The sequence below is a fragment of the Anopheles merus genome, chromosome 3L (assembly GCF_017562075.2).
Source record: "Anopheles merus strain MAF chromosome 3L, AmerM5.1, whole genome shotgun sequence".
Taxonomy (NCBI): Eukaryota; Metazoa; Arthropoda; class Insecta; order Diptera; family Culicidae; genus Anopheles; species Anopheles merus.
The window spans coordinates 14,732,047-14,754,007 of NC_054085.1; the positions used below are offsets into that span (position 1 = coordinate 14,732,047).

At 44.5% G+C, this 21,961-nt stretch overlaps 1 protein-coding gene and 1 long non-coding RNA gene across 4 annotated transcripts in view; one reads left to right on the plus strand and one right to left on the minus strand.

The window, feature by feature from the left end:
* Positions 1–21,961, plus strand: part of LOC121600661 (kielin/chordin-like protein) — a 156,495-nt gene that overhangs the window by 100,126 nt on the left and 34,408 nt on the right. The window lies entirely within an intron of this gene.
* Positions 1–21,961, minus strand: part of LOC121600663 — a 128,572-nt gene that overhangs the window by 60,564 nt on the left and 46,047 nt on the right. Inside the window, exon 6 of the long non-coding RNA XR_006005859.1 lies at positions 11,195–11,280. This is a non-coding gene — a long non-coding RNA (uncharacterized LOC121600663). The remainder of the gene's footprint in view (positions 1–11,194; positions 11,281–21,961) is intronic.

Sequence of the window (21,961 nt, forward strand, 5' to 3'; positions counted from 1 at the left end):
TACTCTCACGCCACTGTGTGATGGCTAGCATATTGATGATGCGTTGGTTGTGTTGTAATACATGATGCTGCAGCAGGTTCTCCCTCTTCACACTCCACGTTCTCAGCTTGGAGCACAAGCTCCAAACACAGAAACCGGTCGACTCTGGACCGTGCGGCGTGCGGCGCGAGAAGTAGCATAGGCCGGGTTTAATTAGAGCGTAATTAAATTGTATAACATCGTGGCATCCATCCTCCCTTCTGCCCGAACACACTCTTTTCTCTCTCTCTCTTTTGCTCTAAAAAGATATTCCGTGCGAAGTAACAAGAAGGGCATCAGCTGACTGATGCACACCACACAAACCCAGTTCCAGTGAAGCCATATCTACTACAGTGGTCAAAAGGCAGCAAGATACATGCACAATTTGCTCGTGCCAACGAAAGCCCACGGGTTAGTGGTGTTAGTTTCACCTTCAACAGAACAAGAAGAAGAAGAAGAAGGGGAAGAAAGTGCAAAACTTATGGCTAACATCTGTACCCCGGCTGCCCCCATGCGCTGTGCCCGCGCGGCTTGGCTTGTTTGCCGTAGCTCGCTGACTTATTTTGCTGCCACCGAGTGCACACTCAGCACAAAACCCGAGGCATCCAATTGCGCTTGAGCCGTCGCTGCCACCTTTGCCTACCACCAGTTTTGGCAAACGCTCAAAATGGTTAGCGCAAGGAAGTGGAGGGGATGAGAGAGGGGAAAACACTTGCTTTGCACGTTATATTATTACTGGCAACCTACCACGACCACCACCACCACCATGGCCAACGTTCATCAGCGTGCGGTTGGAATGTCAGTGTCAGGAAATTGCAACGCATGCCGTACACACACAAACACACATGTGCATAAGTCCAAAGTCTCCCCCAACGGCGGATGTCAGTTGCATGTTGCCTCCTACCCCAGAAACAGTCAGTCGTTCCTCCAATAGCGATTGTGCGGATCGAATTTCGCGACCAGCTGGGAAATCTTAAAACAAAAAAAGCATTTCACAAAAAAGATTGTTGCGCGATTTTACACTCATGCACTGTGGCACGTGTTTCATTTCGCCCTTGAAAGTGTGGACGTTTTATTGCCGCCAGCCAACAAACAGCAAATACCTTCTCGGGCCTTACCGCCACACCCCGGGCCTACGGCAAGAGGGAAAGAAGCAAGTGAAAAGCTGACGTTTATGGATATTGGCAGTTCGTGCTTTAAATATACATATTTGCAACAAAATGGTCTCGCTGATGTTTATGAGGATGTGTTAATCGTTCCTGAAGGGTTGTCGCATTCCGAGATTGAGATATTGGTACCGGGGGAGGGGACATTAATCGATGCTGACACAGATACACAGCCGGTGCAATAAATTGCATAAGTCGCGTTGCAGATTGTCCGTTTGGAATTCTTTGAGTGATTTGAGACATTGTGTGTGTGGTTTCGAAGCCCACCACTGAATGACCTAAAAAAGGCATCCCTCCGAAACAGCAACCAAATGGATAGCTATCGAAATCAAATAGACCACCAGCAACAACAAATTGCGTACAGGTCCAACTGTTCGAACATAAGCCATAACAACTCCACTCGATGGATAGATAGTTTTCACCAACCCCGCCTGTATCTCTCTCTCTCTCTCTCTCTCTCTCTCTCTCTCTCTCTCTCTAAACAATCCAAAACAACGCCAACATGTCTCCATGGAGTTGTTGTCTGTTGTCGCCCAGCAAGGTGACGAGCGAGTTCTTCTTCCACCATCCAATGGGGTTGTGCAAGAAGAGAACATTGTGAGTGTCACTCACGGGCATTGCTGCTGCTGTTGGCTGTTGGATGGTGAGTGCGTACTACGAGTGCGTTATCACAGCTGTCAAAACAATCAAGGTACGATAAAACTGACGACTACAACGCTCCCGACGTTGGTACACGCATCCTCCACCTGCCCGCCGCCTCTGCAACAGGTAGAGAGCGATGTGGGACTATCTCGCTTTTATCGTAACACTTTAGCTTGTTGTGTTGACCTAGCCAAAAAGACGAGCCTCAGCTTATGGGAGGAGGGCAGTATGATGGTAAAACTTTGCCACAACGCGCTGTCGCTGGAGCAGCAGCAGCGGCGGCAGCAGCGGCGGCAATAGCAACAACCTGTTTCGCAAAACTTTGGGGTGACAAATATTTACCCTAGACATTCTTCACATTTTTGCACCCCTGAAAGGGAGCTAGCGAATGAGAGAGTGAGTGAGGTACGTCAGCGTCACTCGGTAGGTATCGTTGGCATCTGAACAGTATGTTAGACCCGTCCGTTGTTGATATGTGGCGTTTCATGATACACCAAGATCTTCAAGAGATCATCATAATTAATCAATTTTACTTGAACAAATGTCCTTCACACTAATCAACAGCTCTACTCTCTGCCTCCGAAATGGTGCCGCGACATCATCATCATCGATCGATCGGTCGATCGAATGCAATCGTTTTTAAATTTCCAAAGGTCCTCCTCCTTCTCCTCCTTTTGCATCACACACCCAACAACTGTGTGCCGCAGCGGAATAGAAATGTTCGACACTTAATGTGCAATTTCAATTGTGGCACATTCGAGGCGGGCCCCTGATTTAGAATTCCTCGTGCACAACACGCCTCCCCCATCCAATGGTTCCCCCAACGGACTTTGGAACGATCAAAATGCAACTCGTTCGTTTAGGGTTTTTTTCGCCTCCCCCTTTTCAGCCTGACACACTTTCGCGTTTTTTGATTGAGTTATTATTCCGGCAGCATCAATACGTATTCGACGTGCCCAACCCGTGCGCCGATCGCACGCGGAATCTGATGAAACGTGCTCGTCGAGTGTTTATTTTTATCGCTGTTTTAAAAAGCCAAAACGACGGCTAGGATGTTGAAGAGTGTTGCTCGATCGACACAGCCGTTGCTCGTTTTGTTCCAATGATACTCCAGCTACAGAGCAACGAGGAGGCGAGTTGGAACGACTCACGGTGAATCGAGAACTTGGTTGGAACAGATTTCGCGAACGTCTTGCTTCACAGAGCAAACGTTTTCATTTGACTTTCTGGTTGAAGGAACGATTCCTTCCGATGCCTTCTCACGCTTTGCATCAACGCATCATCCAGATCCCAAACTCAAACCCAACAAAACTATCACACACGCTGATGGCGCCATTGACGCCATCCCTGACAGCTCGGTTGACAGTTTGTTTGTTTTGGATTGGTTTGCTGGTTCAGTGTTCTCACGGCGACGGCGACGACGACAACGACGACGAATGAGATCTTCACATGGTCGGCTTCTTCTCCAAACTGCGCGATCGGTGCTGCAGATATGACGGCGGGACGTCGTAAATGGACACTCCTTTCCTTGCTTAGGGCTGTATGTTCGCAACCCGCCTCTGTCCGGGCACGAGATATTGCAAAAGATGCAAATTTCTTTTATGGCTCTTCATTCGAGTTGAATGACCATGGTGCTTTGAAAGAAACCGTTTGGCTTTTATTATTATAACACACTTTTGTCCGCTGCACAGGAACCAAACCACGGCTTGGAACACAATGGTACGCCCTGTTAATGCTGTGGTTTGGTGTAGTTCCACCTGGCCTTTGAAGCGAGGAAGAGAACTTAACCTACATTTCTTTAGTGAGATGAATGTTTTTTTTTGCTTTTCAGCTTGTGTTTCTTTTGCGGCGGCAACACGTTTGAGTGTTAATGATGATGAGCTAAGACACAGTGAATCGTTTTCAGGTTATCGTAACAACTCATGGCATTTATGGGGTCTCCAGCTGGCGGTGTTCACAATAAATTGCTCTTAACGGGAGGTCTCAAGATCGGTTCACTCTTGCTTTAAAGTGTTCTCCGGTTTTGTTCGTCTTACGTCACACACACACACACCCAACACTCATATTATTTATTTAATTTATTTAAACATAGCAATCACTTTACAAGTTTTAAAACCCACGCGCCTCATGTTCCCAATTTAATTCCAAAACGAATCCTTCCCCGAAGGCACACACCCGTCGGACGAGCACGGTCAAGCGTGGGCTGTTTTCCCTTTCATTTCAGCAATGCTGTTATGATTCTGACTGCTCTGTAGAACAGTAAGAAGCCTCTTTTTTACTGTATTCTACATAACAAATGAAGTCATAGCTTCAAATACAGCCATTGCGTTCGCCTTGGTAGAATGCCTTGGTTAGGGATCATCGTTTTTATCGCTCCAAGCTCCGGCAAAGGGAGTGACAGAAACAATAATTATCTTCCCCTGACCTCCCTTCGAGCGGAATGAGTATTTGTTTATCCGCACACTGGACAATAATCCGATTATTTTACCCCCTCCTGGGGGGGGGGTGAGACATTAAAATGCTGGACAGTTTACATTAATTTGAACAAATGCCTTAATGCTTCTGGATGTAAATACTGTAACTAATTGTGTCTCTTCTTGTTTCAGGTAATTACTCACGCAATTAACCGACACTGACCGTTTGGTGGATGAGAAAAGCAGCTCTCGTAAGGTATAAGCGATCATATTCAATTATATTTTGTTTCAGTGCAAGAATACAACCAAAGTGCTTTCGTTTCAAAGTTCCTTCTAGACGCCACAATTCCTCTTTCACGTATGTCAATGACACACACACGCGGCTTGAAATAAAACAGCAGCAGTGATGTGGTTTATGGTTTAAAATAAATCAGCAATGCTTCTCTTGATGCTATTTCTGCTCTCCCTCATGCATGCGTCCGTCTCTATGTATGCCCTCCTGTATGAGAAATGGTCTGCGATTGGCAACATTTTTCAAATTCCAATCCCTGCTCGGTACCGAAAAACCAACGCCACAAACATCCTCCGACAAACAGCAGGCGCTAGCGTCTTTCTCTCTGACAGACAGATAATTCAAGATGCAATTAGTTTATCAGAATACTCCTCAACCAAAACAAAAAATTAAACAAACTTCCCTGCAAAGAAGGCAAACGACTAGACAGCGACTAGTAAAGGCTCTTGATGTACGATCGCTTACCACACCGCTTACCGTCAGCAATGGGGTTTGAAAATAACCATTACACACACACACACACACACACCCGATGATCACGTGAGTCTCTATCACGGTTAGACTCCAATAGCCGAGGGTTCGATCGGGGTCTAGACGCCTTTGAACATACCCACTTGACATTCCGGAAGAAGGGGTGCAGTGCACACAGTGTTCCTCCTTTTTTCCCACATTTCCTACAAACACCGCATCCAGGCCAGTGGTACGGTTTGTGCCAACCGTACACGACACGTGCTGCTGTACTGTCACACTGCCAAAGCAGCAAGTACATAATAGTAGCAGAAGTGCAACAGCAAAACAACAATTAAATACATCAAAGCAAATCGTCAACGATGCGTAGAGATGTTTGCTTTGTGGTGTTGTTTTCTTTTTCACACACAATTTAAATTGAGACATGAAGCGGCATTGCCATGTGGCATGTGAGGGCTGGCTATGGTTTGCAACGCCGAAAAACAAGTCGTTTCGTTCAACATTTTTATTTCCGTTGCAAAGTGCAAGATTGCATTGAGAATCGTTACAAAAATGTGCTAATTTAACAAGATTAGATAAATTGGATATTTTATCTCTTGTCGAAATGTTCTGAAAGTTAAAAGTGTTAGACGTATTAATATTGTTTTAATGTTTAATGCATATTAAGCAATTTCATTACTTCATTTCTGGAATTAAATCGCATAAGAAAAAAAAAGTACACGCGAAGGAAACGTGCGCCAATGCAGTTCCTTCACACACAGCTGATCGTGCAACGCGCCACGACACACGCGGCGCGTCAAGATGAGTAAGATTAACCGCGGGTTGATGGTTGTTTACACACACATACACACACACATACACAAACACCCCAGAACAAACCATCCGTGACACACTTGCCCTAGCTATATAGCGAAGCACGCCCAACTGGGAGCGCAAGCATTTCGTTCACGCAACGCAACGCATCATCGCCTCTACTGCGGGCGTCATCTTTTCGCACCGTCCTGCAGCGGTAGCAGCAGGAGACGACGACTGGTTGATGTTTTGATTTACCACACATAAACCAGCGTCTTTCTGCCTTCCATTCCCTATTGCTTGCTGCTAGTTCACGCGAACCGGACGAACAGGACGTTCTGCTAGGTGAAAGTCTATTCTACTACCCCCGTTTTTCGAAGATCAGCTGGCAAAAAGGGGTTAAAACACTTCCACTGAAAAAGGGTAACCCGTACTATCCGTGACGTCAAGAGGGTGAACGTTTCCTCCTCCCCATTTTTCCTATGACATCATCCTGGCGAGGGTACAGGAACCCTTGGGGAAAGCGTCGTCGTTTTGCACTCTAAATCACCTTTAGGCGCGTCCGTCACCACTACGCCAGTCACCGCGCTCCGGTGCGCAACTGTTGCGCGCGCTCCACACGCAATCAGAACGCACTCAGCGAAGGAATACTGCCCCACTGGGACCAATTTGGGGAAAGGGTTCTAGGTAAGGATGGGGTTTATAGTGTGGTGTGTATGGGGGGGGGAAGTTATTTTTAAACAAACGCACCACCGTGAATCAAACGCATTAAAATTTCAATAGTCATTTTCCCACGCGCCTCGAGTATGCGGTGCGCGACGGGTGGGTATGTGTTTTTCACTGATGGAAATTTTGAGGTCGAGGAAAAAAAGGGGAAAAAAGGCAAAAAGGGAGCCCCTGTAACCATCTCCCCTTATCTGCCATTTCCTCTACCAAAAAGGTAGTAGTAGTAATGCTTGGATGAAAGGTTGAATGAAATTCCTACAATTTGTGCGTTTCGTTTGACGTCACGCAGCAAACATTCGTCGAGTGAAGGTTTTCGCATGATGTACGTGTGGCTGTATGTGTGTGTGTATGTGTGGGTTTGTTGTGTTTTTCTTTTGCAATAACCAGATGCGCGGAAAACACACAACAGCGTGGCCAAACAGGATTCGTTTACATTCGATTAGCCTGGATGAGCATTTTGCTTTGATTAATGTTTGTTTGGGCCGCAGCAGCCGAGTGCGCCGAGATAATGTTCCAAAGGTATGGAAATGGAATGGAATATGTTTTTGTGGTAACGTAAGTAACATTTTATCCTATTTTGTTCTTTCTATTTTGGGGTTTTTGTGGTAGTTTTAACATACCAAAGCAATAGATTGGAGAGCAGCTTTAGTGTATTTTTTTAATAGTATTATATTTTAAATTATTATTAGTTAAATCTGTAGCTTAAGCTATCTTCCTGTATTACTTTTTATATCTATCTCATTCGTTTCTTGTTAAATATTTAATGTATTATTCCCTAGATTAGCAAATTTATTCAAAAGCTTGCACTCTAAAACCTTTAAATGTAATTTAAACTTTATTTCATGTTTATGAAAAAGTTGTGAATTAAAAATATGTTTAAATAATTTCTAATTCAAGCTTCAGAAAATAGTTAAAGTTTTAAACATTAAAAGCTAAATAGGTAAATTCAAAAATTCAATTTAATGTAAAAACTATCAGTCCAGGAAGACCATTGGATACCCTTTAGGATGCTATTTTACGCATGTTTATATTTATAACAAATCCATTAAATATTGCACAGTTTGGCACTCTCCTTTCAGCATAAATCCTCTCTTCCTTATCCTCATTATTCGCATACCCATAATTTTAAGGCAATATACAACCTACTTAAATAAACTACCCTTTTTACACCCATCACTTTTCGCGTCTTCCTCCCAACTATCGCTCCCAGCGAACACGGTTTTTAAAGAACGCTGCTCCGTCCGATGGATTTTCCATCGATCAATCGATGCAATCAAAATTTATCATCGCACTTCATTTGCCATCCCGGCACTCGTACTCGGTGAGTGTTTGAGGAGTCACCACCACCCATCCCGCGCTCCTCTCCACTCGCCGACGCGATGCCGGTCTATCGGTTTCAATTCTTAACACGTCGATCGCCTGACGCCGAAACGCAAAATTATGAATTCACTCACATCTCCCCTACCGCCATGGCCCCATGTTTTCTTTCATTCGCTTTTTCCTGCCCGTTGTGTTTTTTTTTATACCATCATAAAACCCGCTCCAGCACCGCCAGCACCAACCAGGTCGGTCCATCAGCTTTCGGTAATTGGCCGGTATGCAAATGAGGGCCCCTTTCCGCCAACTGCCCCTGGGATCTTGCAGCCGTTTTCGCAGTTGCTGTTGTTCCAAACCATCCCCAATTTCTTCTTTCCTTCCACATACTGATTCTGCTCATCTGCTGGCGGTTGTTTGTACGTGTGTGTGTGTCTGTGTGTACGCTAATGCTGTCAGTGAGCTGTATAAATAAAACAGCATGAAACGATATGCCGCTGTAAACAGATTAAATCCCCGTGGCTGCGGGTATTCGGTCGATCAGGTTCGTTGCCGCCTCGCTCTGTTTCTGCTCTCGTTTTTCCTTCTTTCTTTCTTTCTTTCTTTCCTCTTCACCCGGCGCTTACCACCAGGGGTGCCAGGCTGTGTCGTGGGTGTCGATAAATCATCTTTGAAAGGGGCGGGGAGAGTGGTGGGAGGCTATTTGATCTAGGATTTCGAATTCGCTTCTTTCGCTGCGGGTTGGCCGCATGCGGAGGCTACAATACGCACATCAAAAGAGACGTTTTGTGGGGGTAGCGCCGCTGTGGCCTGGATTAGAATGGAATGTTTGGCCTTTATATGCCAAAACAGACACAGTCACACTCACACAAACACACACGTGAGGGATCAATTGACGAGTAACACGATCTGCCGGTGCCTCGATGCTCAATTATCATGCTTTCGCAGCGATCGCAACAGAACAAGATGCTTTCGTCACACACTCTCGTGGGAGTGATTAATATTCACATCCAAACCGATGCTTTCCCGCTTTTGCACCGTCTCGTCGTTAGCACAACGAGCGATTTGTGTCACTGGGGAAAATCAATTGCTAAAACACACACACACATACACAACATGCCCGCAACGGAAATCATAACCCAAGGTCGCGGGAAGAAAAACAAAAAATCCCTCTGCTTGGAGGGTGGATGCGGGCGGCGCACGTGAGACCCGTGGCATCTGGAGCCACATTTCAGCGCCACGTTTGCGTTGATTTATTGCTACAAGGTGGGGGGGGGGACGGTTGGAAGGAACAACAGGGGCAAACCCCCCAGAGAGTGCAAAGAAAGGACGAAACGAGTGGGGGGGGAATACACGCCACCCTGACCTTGGCATATGGTCATGCCGTTCGATACGGCAAAATTGTAGCCAGCGAAACTCGAATGCAAATGATGTGGGTAGGCGATTGTGTGTTTTTAGCTTCAAGTTTGCTATTTTGTTTGGCGTTTTTTTCCATCTCTCTCTCTCCCTCCACAAATTGTTGTGCCGTCAGCAGCATTCCTGCACTAATATTGACTTTCCGTCAGCAGCACTAACTATAACGATGAACGGGGGGCGTGGGAAAATCTGTGGAATTTTACCAACGCTGTACACGTTCGTTTTTACCAGCTGCGATCGAACTAGTTGATCGACGAACATTTTTCCGTTTTAGTTTTGCAGGAGTAACAAGAAAGAGAGAGAGAGAGAGAGAGAGAGAGAGAGAGAGAGAGTGAAAGGCATTGAATGAATGCGGTAAAAAGGGAAAAGCAAACATTATTATTACCTTGAGGCACATCTGGTCGTGAAACGAGAGGGTTGTTCTGTGATTAGGGGATGTAAAAATGGCTCTAAAAATGACATTTCGCTGATACATTTTCACTTAAAATATCTTCCAAACAATAAAAGTCAATCAATCATAATTTGAGAAATAGATTGAACAACTACTGCAGCCGTTGGATCGATTATTGTGCGATTTTTCATGTAAAACCGAGAAAAAATATGTATATTCAAAAAAGCAAACAAAACATTCTCTTTCTACGAACAAGCTTTCTATTCATAAAACCAACAAAAATCTGCAAAATTCTCCCCGTTTAACATGTCAGTACAGCAAATCGAAACTGAAACTAACAACAAAAACTGTGTTTGCTAGTCTTGTACGAACAAAAAACCCCTCCTCCCCGACAGTACACGTGTTGTTGGCCTTACGGAATCAAACCTAAACGATGATTATTTATGAACCACACAGCGGCCACAGCACCGAGTACAAGCGTGAAAATGTGCACACAAATGAACAGTCAAAATCCCTGCCACGGACCAAGGTACCACGGCATTGCTATTGAACAACCAAATAGTGCGAGAAAAAGACGAACGAAATGTGCCGTTTTTTTTTTTTTTTGTCCGGCGACGCCACGACGCAAACGAATGGAGACGCATGGTACGGTGCAGCAGGTAGGCTGGGTGTGACGGTACAGAAACATGTGCACATAGTGCTGTTATTATATTGCGGAGTAGTGTAGAGATTTGGTTGCTCAGTTTGTGCTGCTTTTGCTATGTTTTGGGAAACTGTATCGCTGAGGCTTGAAGGGAAGGTGAGTTTTTTTTTGGGGCAATTCAAATCCTTCAAACTGAACATGATCGATCAAATATGAACAGAGTCGCTGAAAACAAGTGTTACCAAGTTTGATATTTGGAATCAGGAACAATCAAGCTAAGTTTCATTGGAATACACACAAGATTCAAACATACACGGGTTTCTAAAATTAAAAAAAATTACCATTAAGCTTTTCACTCTGTTTTTAATTTTTAGAAATAATTCTAAAATTAAACACTAAAAATTTAAATTAAATTCGTTGAAAATATTAGTAAATGAAAATATGCTTTTAATTTGCCCATAAATGTACCTATGCTTTTGTGCAAAAAAAGGTAAAATAGCGCAATATACGTTCAATGTACCATTACCAAAACAAATCGATTTTAATGCATATTAATTTCTTTTCAAATTGTATCAATATTTTCAATTTTTTATATTTGCTTGCGTTATTTCCTTCAAAAATAAGCACCGTGCCGTCCCCAATCAGTGTCTTACGACGAATGGCATAAGCTTCCCCATTCACCGTAAATAACCACTACTGCTGTCATACCTAATACACCCCCAGCAGAGGGTGAACAAAAATAGAACCAAAACATTAAGAACTTCTGAAAATAAACTACTAAACTTCCCACCCTTCCCATTTGCCATTGACCTTTGAGAAGCAACATGCAAACTGCATCTCGTGCGACAAAAATAAAACACGCAAACACACAACAGAACACACTACCTTAATGCACGCGTAGTAGTAACTCACCTGTTTCGTAGGAAAAAGCTGTAACCTCCCTGCACAACGCCATTGATGCACACCTCTAAATGGTTTTCTCTTCTTTCCGGGCGGGCCTATAATGGAGAAATAGAGAGAGAGAGAGAGCGAGTGAGGGCACAATAATTTATGATGTTCTAGCTGGCTGCTCCGAAAGCAGCACGCGCACCACCCATCAAAGATGGCGTGTCGAAGATGCGTGCCACCTGTCATTTAGCGTGCGCTGTCATTCGCTCGAACAATGGAAACGCACGAATCTCGAGCCAGAGGGAGTTCATTTACCAAACAACAGAGTGGGGGGACCAAAACCACAAACAACAGCGCTGGTATTCGGTTGGGGTTGGGAAAAGGGAAGCAAAACACAGAAACGATTCGTCTTGTCAATAAATCTTTCGTCAATAGCGGCGAACCGCGCGTACTCGGGACGCCGCCGCATTGACTGGCGTTACAAAACCGTTTATCGCTCGGAGGATTTTATCGTACAGCGAGCTTCTTTTTTGCTGCTGTCGATCCATGCTGTCAGTCTGCTTACCTCACAACAATTCTTTCGTACAATTGTACAGCACACACACACTCAAATTGTCGTTTGATGGTGAAAAACATTCTGCCATTTTGAAGCGATTTGTTTCGTTGCGTTCAATCGGTTAGCGTTGCCGGCGAGATGATGATGATAACTTCACAGCCGCCTTTGCTGCTGACAACTGCAAAGCTTCATAACTCATTCCTCATTGCCTCTTGTCTCTGTAGCTCCTTCTCTCTCTCTCTCTCTGTCGCTCGATTATTTGGTTGTCGATTTATTCATCCTTCGGGTTTGGCCACAACCCTCCCGCATTCTACATTGCACGCCACAAAACCGTCCAAAACGGCGTAAAAAAGGGAATAACGAACAAGCAACAAAACCCATTGCCCACCATTAGTAACGCTTGCACCCCCTTTTACCCATGTCGGGGAGTGCCCTAATATCGCAACCGAACCAACGAAAGCAAACTAGTCGCGTGTGATAAATTACTCGATTTCATAGTCTATGGATTTTTATTGTTATTTTATTGATAATTTATGATTATTGTTCCGATTATTGCGGTCTGCATTTGCAGTCTGTCCCGCCCGCCCGTCGGCCCAGCCTCAGTCAGTCAGTAGCAGGGCAAAAGCGGGTCGCGTGTTTTTGTTTCCCTTCGTTTTATTTTTTGCAAATAGTCACGAGACGACGCCTTTCGTTTCACTTTCCCTCCCCAGTCGGTTTGGGTGAAGAAATGTTCCACTTTTCTGCGATCACCGCTGTGACGAATGCGCGTGCTGTGCGACAATTCCTAAGTGTACGCCAAGTTGTTTCCTTCATTTATCACTTCCTTATTGCGTTCGGATCGCGTGGCGCGGATCTTGGATTATGCGCTTCGAAGGCCGTCTCCCCCCTGTACCCCCTTACCCGGCCCCTTGTCAAATTCGAAAGCAATCATTCCGACTCCCCAACCCACCCAGTGACCTTTGCTGCATAAACTTTACCCTTCTCACTGGCGCCCTTTCTTTGCCAACGAACAATTGCTGCTAGTCAAATGTCAACCAACAGCCGAGAAGCAAATCGAAATAGGCGGCGGCTAAGAAAGTTGAACCACGACCTGCAAACTAGATGAGATTTTGTACTGCGCCCCTTCCAGAAAAGAGTTCAGGATATGGCTCTCACACACACACACACACATCGTACAGAAACGACAAAAAAGAAGCAAAATCCATTGCTCAGTCAATAAACCTACCCATTCCCACGCATTCTGCACCGAACAGAACAACCGTGAAGGTAAAAACTTTTGCGCAGAAACTCATTCAAAAGTTTGCTGCTTCATTTTTATGCGGTACGGTTTTTATGCTTGTTACGTACATTTATTTGCTTTTTCCTCGCTTTCCTATGTTCCCCCCCTCTATCTCTCTCTCTCGTTCTCTGTTGTTTTCTTTCTTTGAGTTTCACCATTTCGATTTACTTTCCATCGGTTGCGCACCCTTTCACCTCAACAATCTCACTTCTGCCTGTGTAACTTGTATTGGATCAGTTCCCCTTTTTTTTCTTTTCCGGTTATCTTGTTTACATTGAATAAATCCGAAAAGTTGTACTGTGCTTCAATTAATTTGTTTTTATTACCTGATTGCTTTTTGGCGACGCGATGGCGGAATGAGTTTTTCTTTTGTCATTGTTGTTGTTTCATTTTGTTGTTCTGTTTTGCTTTGATGGTTTAATTAAGCTATTATTTTTAATGATAAGTAAGTTTACTTTTATTAAGTCTCTTTGTAAAAGAAAAAGTTTTGTGATTGATTGATATTTACTACTTATCTTGACATGCATATGCATGTATTAAGTACAGGCAAATACTTTAAGTGACATTAAGTCCAAGAATAAAACTATAAAAATAACAAGAATACCGTGTTAAATTACCCTTGTTTTATGACATTCCGTGTCTCTTGTTGCATGCAGTCAAAAATTTTTTTTTCATCATCTCGTATTTTCCTCTCTCTCTCTCTTCTCCCATGAAATGTTTCTCGTGTTGAAGTTTACTTTAATTTTATAAGCGTTATATACTGCCACAACTCTTTTTTGCTTGTTTGCAGGGTTTTTGCGGGTCACTTTTAAAGTTCAACAAAGTTACAATGCTGTCTGATTTTGTCAAAGTTATATTCAACAATTGTTTGCCTTGAGTTATATTATTGTATTTCAAAACTCAAACTTTTCCTTGTTAGTTCAAAAACGCTTCTACAAACCCTGCAACCATTAATTTGCAACACAATCTGCATCGGTTTGTTTAACGCTACAATAAATCCAACCGAATCGATCGTCAGTGCCGACACTTAAACAGCCTCGTGTCGTACATGGCACAACCAAAATCAATCTCCTCCACAGCTTGCATTTCATCTTCAACAATTCGGGACCATTTCGGACCACTCCGTTTTACAGCAACGGCAACGCGCTGCTGCGTTTTGTGCAGCGTTTGGCAATTTGCGTCAAAAACGTCCCGTTCCATCTCGTCCCAAAACCCCTCGCCGTCACCTCACGTCAAGCCATTCGTCCGCTTCGAGCGAAGCAGCAGTTTGTTGCAAATAATGTGCAACGTGCAACGACACCGACCGTTTGCTGATGCAAGCAGTAATAAAATCGAAAACCGACGACGGCTGTGTGCCCTGCTTGTCGACCAGCTAATGAAACGGCATGTTTTGCATAATTCTCACCAAACAAAAAAAAAGCAAATCTCAAAAAAAGAGAAATAGTTGTCAAACATAATGTGAGCACATAAAACAAACAATCGATAATGGTGTTCAGTGTCATGTTTTGCAACTTGTTAGCTTCACTTTTTTGTGTGTGTGCATTTTCTTGCAATTTTAGCAGGTTTTGCACCCGTAGAAGGGCTTTACATTTGAGTTGGTTTTTGCAAAGCGCAACATAATGTGCGCATCACCGTACTTGCAACAAATTATTCGCTTCATTCGAGAGTGCGGCCCTGACGGGTTGTCTCGGTCAGCTCACCAACAGCAGTATCAACGCTTACGTATGCGAACACGACACGTCCAGTCATGCGAGTATTGAGCTTCCACTGCACTTCCGTTTCGTTTTTGCATAAACAGGGACATGAGCATCAAATCGAATTTCTATCCATCCGGATGCAAATAAAACAACGACGCGGCTCAGAGGGTCATCGTTGTCACGGGCTGACGTCGAGATGGCACAGCCGCAGGAGGAGATGCAAATCGAGCCCGTGGGAAACCGTATGGGGGAACAAACTGCTTACCCTGATTCCGATTCCGGCCCGGCATGACCCGGAGATCACACTGCCGACGGTAGCAAAATGAGCGGTTTTACAAAACTTCCATGCCCGACGGGAGTGTCGGTGGAAGGTGGAAAAGAAATAGAGATGGAACCGTCCGGTCCGGACCTACCGTGCTGTGGACCGGCTAACGATTTATTACGCAATTAAATTAATCTCCAAGCGCACTGCCCAGTCCCCGGGACGCTCAGTGCCGAGCAACCGTGTCAGCCAGTCAAGATATGGCACTGTATGTGAGTGTTCCCCTGTGTTCCCCACTCACCCACATGGCGGCGTTCTGCTGCTTGTTGATGCTTCAATCTCTCGCCTCCGTTCATTTGTCTTGCGCATGGACACACGCCATGGCCATGTCCCGGTGTGGTGCGATGGAAAATTGAAATCGTGTGCGCTATGAGCTGGAAATTGCACCAAACGGGCTGCTGCACACACGTACTGGGTTTTAGCGCTAGCAGGAAAGGAGGAAAGCGCATATCAATTTTGCACTGAGATTGCAACTCATTTGACAAGTCGATCGTGAATGACGGGATATCGTTGGAAATGAATCCCGAGCGAGTTTTTTGTTTTAAAGTTCCTGGTAGAAATAAATTATTTTATGAAGCACAAAATAGAACTGACCAAATTGCACAGAAAAATGCAATAGATTATATTCTCCTTCCTAGAAGCGACCGGCAACAGAAAGCTGTCAAAAATATATGCAAACGCAATCTTTTCCTAGTATTCTATTAATTTTCAAACAATGTCCCTAAGACTCTCCTTATTACAAACTGGAAACACACATTTTTGCTTCCCGTGCCGTTCGTCGTGCATCATTTTGTGTGAGTGTATATTTTTGTGTACAGCTAATGTGTACAGCTGCCGACAACATTATGTAGCTACAAATGCTGCCATTTTCCCTCCGGTCTCGGGTTTGCCTTTGATGATAAATTATTCATGCGAAAAAATTTACCTATAACGGTCTGGCCGTGTGCACACACACACACATTTTCAGAATACAGAGGACGCTCAAAACGTTAGACAGCGCTCTCATCGTTTGCTGCTGCTTGCTGGATCAAAGAAAAGCGTATGGATCGATTTTATTTCCCAGTACTACCTGGGTGGCCCTGGTACCTTGGTATGTGTGTCTATGTGCTTTTGTGGGTTTAAGATACCAAGGTCACATCACATTTTCCCTTCATGAGCGCTCCTCATTTAATAGTCTGTGTGGGGTGGTGCTATAGACTGGTGCTAGAAACACGCCTTCCAAATTAAAGTCTTTCCACGGAAAGCTGTTTACTGCTTCGGAAGCATAATAATCATTTAAGTAGCCCCGATTGGGAGGGGCTTATGCGGTGGGAGTCCTCAGAAACGGTGATTTGGTCATTTTGTGGGATATTTATAGAGAATTTTGGGGTAGGTAAATGTAATTGTGGTTCTTTTGATTACACTCTTGCGTTCACACGAACACAAAATACGCACTGACATACCTTAAATAATGATGACAGGGAGTAGTTTTCTAAAATTTACTTTCACAAACAACTTTGATTTAATTTCTAGCTTTTTCAATGGTATTGATTATAAAAAAAGTAATAGTATTCTACTTTTTTTGAACGAAATTAACGTACAACTTAAAACATGAACTCCAGCGCCTCCTTTGATTTCGAATATGAAAGCATTCAAAAAGCGCAGCTTTCTGTCAATTCAAAAAAGCTCCTTAAAGAAAAGCCCATACTAAAATATGGTTTAAAAATGTACATATAAAACTATCGAACGATTAAAAACATAAACACACACAATCACTGCATAATAAATGCGCTTCAACCTTTGCACAAACGAACAACCAAAGGGTGTGCTTCCAACATGACAACGATTAGCTAACCTTCCAACCTGACAAATCATCTTAAACAAATACCCTACCGACAGCGCAGTCGTCGTCATCGTCAGCATCCAAGGAAAGATCATTACGCGGCACTCGACAACCGCAACCTGCTCGAAACGGCATGGCACGGTGCGCGACGGGGGAGCCAACTGCAATTAAGGCCAAACGTATCGAAACGCCACTGTGAGCGAACGCATTTGCATCAAGATCGATGACGCACCTTCAGTGTTGAGAGTCAGTTCCCCCTTCTCCCCCCGCCGGCACGTCAATTGGACACTTGGACGGTAAATGACACCGGGCTCTGAACGACTCTCGCAAAGCCCCACACGGTTCGTGCACACACACACACGCTGCTAGCTACTGAAGGCTTTCCATCCCCCCGGAGAAGAGGGGTTGGTTGGTTGGTTCGGGTTTCACCCCTTGCCCCGTAATTCCGTAAGTGCAATTCGGTGTCGGATTAAGCAACGCATTCCACCTTCCATTCCACCGTAGCACACGGCTGTTTCCTTCGGCTGTCCGGTAGTAATTTCACATGCAGGCAGGCAGGCAGGCAGACAGTGCAACATTCACGAGCTCACGACGAAACACCAAATCAGCACCATAAATGGATCGGTAGCTGATTTTTTGAGGTTAGCCTGGGGCAGCGACAATAAGGCTACAATGTGCGTTTGACGAGAGCGGGGCTAACCACACTTCAGGACACTTCAATTAGAATAGAAAAGTTGAGCGTGGTAGTAGATGCAAACACGGGCAAACTGCAAATTGAACAGAGGGTTTTTTTGTGTGACTTTGTAGGTCGAAAGCGTCCAAAAAGCCTTTAAACAAAAAACAAACAAATGAACATCTTTTTCTCAAAACTTTTTCTCTTCTTTCCTGTTTTCTGCATTAGAGCACGGGCTCGCCAGGATCGTACAGGTATGCGCACGCTGGCGTGAACGTAAAAGTTTGCGACCGAAAAATTAGCATGCGACACATTAGTGCTTCTTGCACACGCTCACTTGCGGCTAACGTGAAGGAGCAAGTTCCGTAAGCAAACCCTCCTGCGAGCACACACACACACACACACACACACTCACGCTCACTTGCTTTAACTTTTTTGACGCCACACAATGGTTTGCTGCCCATTTCGGATGGCACACGGCTGTGCTGTGTGCAAAGTGCAATTTTCGCACCGTTCAGCACTTGACACCACCACCCTTAAGACGACACACACACACAGGTGAAGAGGAGGGTTTAACCCGTCTCTTAAAAGTGCCTGCTTAAGAAGAGGGGAAGCGACTTAAGGGCTGATTGTTTTTCACAACCTGCTGACCTGGCACACCAGCAACACTTCTTCCACCTGTGTAAAGGCGAGCGAAAATGGTCACCATGCTAAACAAAATGTTGAAGTAAAATGAAGCAAAAAGAAAAGCTTCAAACACACACACACACACACACACACCTACCCAACCATGTGCGCGGGCAGGGTTCGTGATATCATGAGGCAGGTGTTTTCCTAGAAACAATAAAAACCACTTACACCAGCTATGCACACACACACACACACCTTCACTCTCGTAGAAACGTTTTTGGAGTGGATATTTAATGCTCGTGTGTGTTGGATGGAATAGTCCAAGAAGTTGGTTGATGGAATTTCGCTATCGCAAGCAGTTGTTGGGTGTGTAAGGGACACCTTTTGTTGCTTTTTGTTTAGTTTGAATCAGGATTAGGATTTTATTTAGGTTAAAAAGGTGGTCAAGGTAAAAGGGCAGGTACACAGTACAAATGTACGTAATGTATGTAGTGTCACAGCTTACTACAAAAGCCACGTGATCGTTTGACATAATTGCATTCGTTTTCAATTATGTTAAACGAACTGTAAAGCTGGAAGTACACGAACCGAGATCGTCAAGGTATCGCGAAATTCGCGCCTTGTGTATAACAGCTCTAGAACAGTTGTGCTGTCAAATCTTCCTCGGACTAGACCTCGGATGAGTCCATACAGTACAAGTCATACGCGATTTTCAATGTACCGTGAAAATCGTGGATCGTCTATTTCCAACCTAATGTATTTAATTATATAAAGTACTGCTGGTAATGTAAGAAGATAAACTACATAATGTTTTTCAAATTACCAGCAGTAGTGACCCAGATTCTAGGCTGGGTGTGAAAATTGAACCAAGAACTTCTAATTGGTGTACACATGATGTTGGCATACATAGGCTTTCGAGACTTATTCAGTATCACACAGCCGAATGCTCAGTGCTTGTTATGAGATAATAATTCATTCTAGATTTGAACTAACGACGAGCCTGTTGTTATGTTGTGCAACTCGAAAGCAACTCCAAGCAAAGAGAAGGTTCTGATCCTGATCTCTGTTCCTATCCCATACCCTGTCGGGATTCATATTATTGTCCTGTTCTCATTATTTATCCTTATCATTGTCTTAGTAATTATTAAGGTCTTCTCTGATGGTCTCCTCGAAGTCATTCTTTCAACATTTATTTGTTTTGTATCCATATTGGTAACAGTGACATTCCCCAAAGTGATAGTTCTGTTACTCTCCCAACGTTAGATCTTTGAGCAGATTAAATCTTAGTTAATTTCTTCCAAGCTACATACAGAGTTGGTATACGAAATGATAAATTTAAGGATCTAAAATTCAAAGATTCTTACACGAATGGGATATCTTTCATCGTACAAAGCATAAATAAATCTTTGCTATTTTCACAAACTACAAACATTGAAGGCAACACCATTCAATACTTTACTCTGCATTACTGTTGAACAATCAATCAAATCTTTAAAATGTGTCTTAAAATCAACATTTATGATATTTCCAAGATTTGCTTCAAACAATAAGGCCCACAGCAAGCAAAAGCATCTCCCCAAGCCACTTCATCTTGATTGTATCCCTTAAAAACAAAATCGATTAACGATTGTTGTTTCCATTCGCGTTTGTAATCACTACCAAATGTCTACCCACCGGGCTATACCGGGCAACCAATCTCCCATCCCATGCCTTACGGACAAACTTTTGCCCGGCGGCGGCCTGCGTCATCACATCGGGCACGATATGATCGGTGCATGATTGCGATTAGAAACTTCTCCGACGATCATTCCAAGACTTCCAAGAACGGAACCAGCCGGGAATCCAACGTAAGTAGGTATCTGTGCAGCACTGAACTGAAACTTCTTCAACCCCTTGGTGCACTGCGCGTTCCCCTACGTGGGGTCTCTGCGAAGCGAAACAACCAAACAGCTGAAGGTGCATAAAATATGCAAACCGAACGACGCTCGCCAACGACGTTGCGCCCTCGGGTTCCTTCCCCGAGCACCGTGGCGGAGACGGCGTTGAAACTTATGTGCACATTCATCGTATTCCGTATCCCGTATTCCCCTTTCCTTCCCCGTTCCCCGAGCGCCTCCGCATCGCAACCGTACCACAATGGAAAAGTTATTTATTTGCGAAATATAAATCTTAATCCGATACAAAACAAAACGTTGCACACGCTGCTGCTGTTGCTGCTGACGACGGCGGCGAGTGCAGAGGTGTTGTGTTGTGCACGCAAGCTGGCAAGGGCTGAGGTTCGAAATTTGTTGCAAGAAATTGGAAACGCTTCCTTCTTCTCAAGCCAGCCGCGGAAGACACAACTTTTAAGCACGGATTGTTTTTTGGAACCAGCCATCGCCGCTCGATCGATCATGGGCAAGTGTGCTATGATAGGATCAATTTATACGCGATCATCCTCATCCACAAGGTGGAATGGTTTTCCGGTGGTTTGGAAAAGGCCTGTCTATCAATTGCGTGCACGTGTGCTGCAACCTTCTCTACATTTCACTTCGCAAACGGCACAAAAGAATGCATTGTACTCTTCGTACTCGCATGCGCATTCTCAACGAACAGCTAAAAAACGGCACTGCCCTAGACAACTTCCCTGCCCATCCGGATCCGGGCTCACTGTCCCGAATGTGTCTGTGCTTTGTTTCCTATCGTGCAAACGGGGTTCTTGTTCAAACTACTCTTTTTATTCGCACGTGAACATAAATTCTGAACCCCACCCCCAAAGTAGAAGGGCTGCATGGTAAACAACAGCACGAAACGTTGGATGGAAGTTTTATTAGCCCAAAACGGAACGAGAAGTTCCGCTCCCGCTCAACACACACACACGCACACACAACAGGCGCGCGCGATACGCCCGTTGGCGATACTGGTTTCCAATCAGTCGGAGAGGGTTTCACCCTGGCGAGGAAGAGTTCTGTGCAGTGGGAAGAGGCAATCGACAGGAATGCTTGAGAGGGTGATGAGGCGATGGGAAGAAAACTATGCCGGGCACACGAAACAAATTGCGTGCGCCCAAAGTTCCGATCGGAGCCTTTCACCCCCCCCCCCCCCCTCCTCCGGATGGTGTATGCCGGTGTTGATTTATTGGTGTGTCGGAGAAAAACGGGTCGGTAAGGTGGTTGCCAAAGTAAGTCAACCAAGGTGCTGCTCCTACACATTGCGATCGATCGACTGGGGCTCGGACAGTACGCTTGGTCGGCCACGGGGCCACGGAGGTACTACGGTGCAAATAACCTAATCAATATTCCCAGCCCGAAGATTACCTAGTCCAAGTGATTCATCATGATAGAGGTTTGTTTTGTTGTGTTTTTGTTTCAATTGTTCCGCCTACTGCTGCGATTTGGCATTGGCATTGGTATTTCTAGTGCAAACAGCGTCTCAAAGCGTCAGAACGGTAAGAAACAATAAACCGAAGTTGAGAGTGGAACGTTTGCCTCGTGCGCCTAATTTACGACTCTGATGGACTTATTTTGGGAAAGTTTGCTGAATACATTTATGATCAATAAGCGTTTCACTTCGTCAAGAAAGCGCTCCTCCTGTTTGATTTGAATTGGAAGTTTGAGCACGAAATCTCCTTTCCCCACGAATTATGATTCACTTTTTAACCCATTTCCCATCACGAATCGCTAAACTTTTAGCACATCGAAAGGAGAGCTTGTTAAATATTCAAAGGCTTTCCTTCTAGTGAAGCAATTTCCAGCCACTATCACGATGCAAAACCCTCAATCTTTGTGTCGCAAACCTATCCGCATGACCTGGGCGGATTGAACTTCGAGCCC